The 7,492-nt window shown below is 41.0% G+C and overlaps 1 pseudogene; it reads right to left on the bottom strand.

Moving 5' to 3' along the window:
• Window positions 1-6,098: 6,098 nt before the first annotated feature.
• On the bottom strand, window positions 6,099-6,927 carry LOC102742955 (superoxide dismutase [Cu-Zn] pseudogene; annotated as a pseudogene).
• Between the last annotated feature and the right edge of the window lie 565 nt (window positions 6,928-7,492).

Here is a 7,492-nt window from a genome sequence, read left to right as displayed (position 1 = left end):
TCTTAGCTCCCTTGCAGCGAGGTGTGTCTGAGTGATGAACTTCTGACTAATGGGATAGAAGGGGAAGTGCCACGTGGGTAATAGCTTCTGGGAACTTTCCCTAACAGACCAATGACATCTGCACTCCAGGCCCTATAGACTTCTTCTTTCCCCTCTCTTGCTACTTGTAATGTAGGTCTGATGGTGAGACCTCCCTTTTGGACCAGAGCCTTAGAACCATAGCTTTGGGACAGCAGAAGAGAAAGCTGGATGGAACCTGGATCCCTGAAAAATCTGGGGATCAGAGCTGCCATACTAGACCCAGGTTCCTACCTCCAGACTTTTATATGAGGAAAGAGACTTCTATCTTTTCTTAAACCACTGTAAATTTATAGCCAATTCTTACTATTCATCACCTATTCCTTTGATGGACATTAGCCTGTTTTTCCTTGATTAAAAAAACCCAACACATTTTTTTTTTCTTCCCCCTGAAATCAGTATCAGGCTTGGTCCAGCAAATAGACAAGAATGTTTCCAGTTTGGATGACATTGAAAAAAAATTCAGAATGGAACCTTGCCATACGTTTAACTTACACATATGTCAATAGTTTGGGAGGTTGCATATGGTTAAAATGGTTGTAGGTAACTTAATCCATAGTGATACTGAAATATGTAGAATGCTGTGGAATATTCTAATGGGAGTGGCTCACAGATGTTCCCTTACCTTTACTATGTCAGGGTCTACTTTGGATCTCAAAGGGCTTTGACTGTGCAATTCCTCCCCATCCCCCACCAAACATACCTCTTATTAGGAGCTGTGAGAGCATACATTTACTCTTCTACCCACATATCCAATTTACCTGCTTTTTTTTTTCTTTTCCAAATAATTTTCATGCCAACAATCTTTAGAAGAAAGAAAAAAAGAAACAAAAAGAGCAAGGCAATATCCTGGCACTGCTAATGAGCCATATAGATGGATAAATCAGAGGTGATAACATTGTAACTGGATTATTGTTTTGCTGGTCTCATTAGGAAAAGTGCATGTTTAATTTATTTACATTTTAATGTATTTACATTATTATACCACAACAGTATTTTGTTGGCTTTTTCCTAAAGTATCAGATGAGGTAGGTTACTGTCACTGCTTTCTTATCCTCTTTTAATGAAAAGGACTTTATTTTTTATTTTATTTATTTATTTTTTAAAGAGAAGGACTTTAAACCCAAGTAGCTAAAGAATAAGCAAGATATTTGCAGAAGGCAGATGTCGTCTCCAAATTCCTCTAACTTTCTATAGATTATTCTTATTCTTGAGCCCCCAACTTCCCCATGATTTTCCTCCAATGGCTTCCACAACCTGGGAAGCTTTCTTGTTTGTATTTCACATCCTCCCTATCTACCCTCATAGCTACTTTCCTGTAATTTTGAAATTCCTTTTGAATTCTACTTGCATCATTTCAAATCCCAGAACAAATGCTTCTGTCATTGTCATTTGCCTCACTGAAGACATCCCCGAAATGTGGCTCAAAGGAAGGATCCCCTTGGAGAATGGGGTTGCCCGACAAATGATTCATTCACTTCAGAGGTGGATTTTTTAAAGTGTCATTTTCATTCTGGAACGTGGGAAACTGGTTTTCCTGTCTTTTGAAGGATCACCACAAAACCAGAAGCTGAAGAGCAGAGCTTATCATGCTGGAAATTTTCAATGAACAAGGAAAAAATGTGATCCCAGAGGTTTGAGACCTGAGAAGAAGGTCCCATAGCTCACGCCTATCCTTCTCTTTCCCAGCTAGCCAAAGAGCTGAAGCAGCGTCTCTAACTAATGTGCAGCCGTGAAGTGACTCACGGTCAGCTGACAGAGCAGGAAGTCACCTCAAGCTTCACAGACGGACGGGAAAGTCCAGAGTAGATTGAACGTACTTTTTAAGAAAAGGAAATAAGGCACTTTGTAGCTGATGGACTGTGTCACGAGGTTAGAAAGCCCGATTACATTTGATAGTACCATGCAAGGCATAGCCTGGGAATGCATTGATCTGTATATAAAGTCATTACTATAATATTTGCAAGCCACACTTGTATGTTTTAGTCATTAAATACAGACCAGAGCTCTTGTTGGAAGAATGAAATCACCCAGTCTTTACTGGGATGGATTAAATAATGAATTAATTGCTGGGGTTGGCAGGGTGGTGGTAAGCAAAATTGTGAAGCTGGATGTTGTCCCTTTGTGTGGTTGCCTGCGTTTGGAGCTCTTCTCTTGTCCCAGGGGTCCAGAAATCTCAGGGGACCCTTTTTCTTTTGAATGAGAGGAAGCAAACTATTTTGTCAATCAACGACTCTGGAAATACGTGCAGACCTGTGGTGTGCCAAGTACTCTGCAAGGGAGTATGGAAAAACCATAGAAAATATAGGAAAAGATCTTTCAGGAGCTCTCTCTAGTTGGGGCAACAAGCTGTAAACATATTGATAGATGAGTAGCAGTGTAAGAGGTGTCTCAAGGAAGAAGATGATGAATTACCAAATAGCAATGTCAAGAGGACAGACGTGCTGTGGGCGTTAAGAGGAAGGTGAGGTCAGTGTGGACAAGGTTGGCCAGGGAAGTCTTTGTGCCAATGGTGGATGTAGAACTCTACTCCACTTTAAAGCTATAAGTAAGTGCCAACGATCAAATCAGTTATCCCCAAATGGCAAAAGCCCAAGTAGATGTTTGAATAAGATGGTGGTGTAGGTATGAGAATCTGAAGATCTGGGTTCGTTCTCGTTCAGAAAGAGTATTGAACAGAGAAGCCTCCATTTTCTCATCTGTAGAATGGGTGTAATAAATGCCCTCACTACCGTCCAGACTAAGTGAAATAATGTGAATCATGGTGTAAATTATAACTCAAGTAATAAGCAAGTTATTCCTAATGATGATGATGTATTATGATTTTAGGAATATAATTTTGCATATAGAGATACTGCTTAACTTTAAGGGCTCAAATGGCAATTTAAACATCTATACATAGGTTATAAAGAAGAGTTGGAGGTGTGGGAAGTTAACTGTGGATATGAAATCACAACATGCAGGTGACCAATGAGCACACACATAACCTTGGTTTGAGGTCTTGTTAAAAGCGGGGTGGGGTGCCTGGGTGGCTCAGTCAGTTAAGCGCCTGCCTTCAGCTCAGGTCATGATCCTGGAGTCCCAGGATCGAGTGCCACATCAGGCTCTGTGCTCAGTGGGGAGTCTGCTTCTCCCTCTGCCCCTCACACCACTCATGCTCTCTCGCTCTTGCTCTCTCTCTCTCAAATAAATAAAAATCTTAAAAAAAAAAAAGCAAGCTGAAGACATTTTTTAAAAATATTATAACTAATACAGGTATTATCTTTCTATGTATATTTCCATTTTCCCCTAACAGTGAGGATAATTTGCTCACAATGTCCAAAATAAACATTACATTTTTAATCTGAACGTATAGAGATTGCACATTGCATGCTACATAGAACACAGTGTATATTGAATGAGGGAGCTTTCTGAATTTACAATGCAATCTGGTAATTGTTTCTAATTTGGGGAATGGGGAACATTTTTTTCCCTCTTCATTTTGATGGAAAAATGCTTGATGTATTTGTAGTGGGATCAAAATACACACAATATGAATCAAATGTGCATAAATAAAAAAAAATAAAGGTACATATTTCTTTGTTTTTCGGCACGAGCTCATCTTGCTCAGAGACCCTGTTTGTATTGAGAGGATGGGCATCTTTTCCTTGACAATTTCTGTTCTCTCCAGACTAACAGGGTTTCTTGGGGGTAAATACTGAGTTCATTCAAAGTTCAAACCTTCTTTCAGGACAGTTTCTCCCCTTCGAAGAATTTCCCTCTCCTCTTCTCTTGGTCTAGACTGGAGGACTGTGTGGAGGCAGAAGAGTGAGAGGAACCCCAGGTTGCCCTCTGCAGCCCCCATCCTTCTGCTGAGGAGTAGGATCCCTGAGTTCTGCTGTTCATAGTGGGGTAGTTAGCCTCATCTTCCTTGGATATCATGCTAGCGCTCCCTGCTGATGTTCAGGGACCTGTCCCATGGCCTCCATGGGTCTATGGATTCTGCACTCTGTCCTTAGGCCTCACGCCACCAGGTGGTCCCCTTGGCACCTATCTCCTCCCTTTCCCCCCAGTCCCATCCTCTCCTTGCCATCTTAGTACCACACCGCTGTGTGAGCCCCCCGGGACCTGGGGTGGCCCCAAGCCAACGCATTCCTTCAGGTCAAGATTGCTGGAAATCTGCAAGAACTGGCTATACTCTAAACTCACCCTGTGTTCCCAGGTTCCCCCCAAACTTCTCTAATTGTCCTTATGCTTAGGTCTGGCCTTGGCTCTTCTCCTGTACCTCTCCTCTGGCTCCTTTCTGCAGCCCAGGAAAGCTTCCATGGGCTTTAGTGAATTAGTCCCTTCTTGGAGCTAAGAGCCTCCTGTCTCTCCCTTCAACCCCAGAACCAGTCCTCCAACATCCAGCCCATCAGACGGCACATGTTTTCTTTTTAACCTTTTTTTTTTCTCAGCAAGGCTTGACTTTTGCAAAACAGGAGTGTTTGTTTGCAGACCTTTGTCTAACTGTAATCTTTTAAGATCCATTTTTAAACAAAGTGAAATGGTGCCTCTCATTCTCATTGAATTCTGCCCATGGATCCAATGGGTAGTGATTTCTGGGACATTTAGGAAAAAAAGGAATTACAAGAAATTAAAAAAGATAACGACTTAACATCTCAAAATGTTATTTCTGTTACAGAAGTTTAAAGTATTTTGGTAGTTGTGACACTACTGTGAAGTGGGTGATGGTGACATCAATTTTAACAGATCGGCTTGGTCATTCATTCTGCAACTTAAATGTTCCCGGGTTATGAGTCATTCACAAAATATTTGTTCAACAGCTATTTCATTCCAGACTTGGGAGAAGTAGACCATGTTTTTACAACTGGTTGTTAAACAAGCCATAGGTAAACCACCCAACATGAAGATTAATGGGATAGGAATACAGGTAGAATTTTAGAGGCCCCAAACAGTGGAAAACCCTTGAAAAGGACTGAAGTAGGGCCTTGTCAGAACAGTGCGCCACAGCTTGAAGCCAAAGGTGAATACTCTGGGAACCAGAGAAAAGTGCCTTCAGGGATCAGAACAAACCTAAAAGGCTCCCGGCAGTTCGTCATATGCAATGAAGGAGCAAGTTCCAGGAGATCCAGCCGAGGAGGGAAGAGAGGAAAGCAGGGCAGGGAGGGACCCTACCTATTTTGAACCAGAAGATGTAGTAACCAGTTCAGTTCAGAAAAGTATCTTTTTCTGATGACTTATTGTACTCTTAGCATTTGGGATTTTTTTCCCCCCTTGCTTTTTGGTTGTTATGACTTTTGCTTGTGGGAACCTTGAAGCCACTGGTGGATAAATGTTCAAGGACAAATGGGAGTCCCTAGACCTTCAGTTATTTCTGGGGTCAGCTGCCATTTCCGGATTCCAGGGAGATGTGGGTACTGATGTGGAAAAGCCCAGCAGGTTAAGGTTCAGATGGACTGATCGTGGACACCGTCATCCTTTCTGCTTGGATGACTCGGTACAAGCAATTTTAACAAAAATCATGCATGTGCTGTGTAATGTCTATACATTTTCTTCTCCATCCTATGGTCAGTCCCACTGGGCTCAAGTCCACTTCCTCTGTTCGCTAGCTGTACTATTGTGGACAAGCTTGTGTTTGACATCTCTGATCTTGAACTGCATGTCTTATAAAGGGAAAATAATTGTGCCCATCTACAAGCATTTCAGGTAGAGTCAATGAAAACATACACAAAATATTTGGCACATAGTAGGGAGACATAAAAAAAACTTTCCAGTTGAGAGATTGATCTTACTTAAAGAATACATGTAAACATATTAGATTTTTAATCTCACTGAAACCTTAGTTATAAAAAGATCAGATCATAAACACTTTAGAAAATGCATGTAAATATTTACCAGCATCTTTGTATGTGATAGGACTTTTCAAGTTTAAAGGTACTGAGGAACAGAGAAAACTGATAATTTTTTTTTTTTCAAAATTCAGTGCCATATGGTGTATTTATTGCAGGCTTGAATGAGAATCGAAGAAATTCAGACAATTGAGTTTAATACCCATATATGATTATTAAGCTTGGCAAAATACAGAGATCATTGAAACAGACATTTTAACTGAATAGGAGTTTTATAAAATTACACAGATCTTCCAAGTGATCATAAATCAGTTCTCATTACAGGTACTTAAAGCAATTAAAAAGTCATACAAATTACACTTTTAAGGTTACAGTGTTTAATGTTGACTAAGTTAAATTTCTACAACTAGCAAGATAATATAGGAGCTACTAGGACTCAGATCACATCCTAGGGAATATTTACTTGGCGATCCCAATGACACCACAAGCCAAACGACTCCCGGCGTTTCCTGTCTGTGTACTTTCTTCATTGCCACCTTAGCCCAAGTCATCTTGTTTCTCGTGGACCACCATTGTGCGGCCAAGGATGCAATGGTCTCCTAAGAGTGCGATCAGAGACTCTTCAAGGACATGGTGGCCACACCATCCTTGCCAGCAGTCACATTGCCCAGGTCTCCAACATGCCTCTCTTGATCTTTTGGCCCACCCTGTTTTTTGGATAGAGGATTAAAGTGAGGACCTGCACTGGTACAGCCTTGGGTATTATCTCCAAATTGATGGACGTGGAATCCATGCTCGCCTTCAGTCAATCCTGTAATGGTTCCTGACACCACAACAGGCCCACTTCCCTTCTGCATGAAGTGGATGGTGCCCTCCACCGGGCCCTGGCCCTTCAGGACGCACACGGCCTTCATCTCCGTGACTCGCGAGGCCGCGCTCCAGTCCGGGCTCTGAAGGCTGTGAGGACTCCGAAGGCAGCGGAGGACGCCACAGAAGACGCTGACGCGGAAAACTGATAAATTTGATAACATATTTTTTTTAACTTCTGTGCAACAAGCCAACTACATACACCAAATTAAAAGGCAAACTGGGGAATATATTTTCAACCAACATGATAAACAAAATGTTATTATATTTGATTTTTCAAAATAAACAGTGACAAAAAATCTATGAGAAAAACCCCAATACGAGAAAAAAAAAAAAAAGGATGTCACGTTGCATAGAACTAGAAATAAAAATTGTCAACAAACAAAAAACATTTCAATGTTATAAATTTAAAATATGCAAATTAAAATAACCGAAGATTCTTTCTCTTCTCTTTTTTTTGGTCGGTAAATGTAGTGATTAAAAAAATAAACAATGAATACATCTCAGGAGAGACACGTGAAACAGACACTCATGCTATACTCAGAATAATAATTGTGAGATAAGGATCTAAATTTTTAGATAGCCCGGCAATGTATTTTTGTTTGGGATATTTACTAATTGCTGGTTGTCTCTGGGTCCCATGTCAAGGGCTGAGCCTAGAGAGCTCAGACCATACAGTTCCTTTCACAGCATAGAAAAGATTTCCTTTTGGCCTG

This window comes from Leptonychotes weddellii, chromosome 8 (assembly GCF_054177405.1).
Source record: "Leptonychotes weddellii isolate Sample4059 chromosome 8, ASM5417740v2, whole genome shotgun sequence".
Lineage (NCBI taxonomy): Eukaryota > Metazoa > Chordata > Mammalia > Carnivora > Phocidae > Leptonychotes > Leptonychotes weddellii.
The sequence above is the reverse complement of the archived record's forward strand: the minus strand, read 5'-3'. Positions and strand labels throughout refer to the sequence as shown.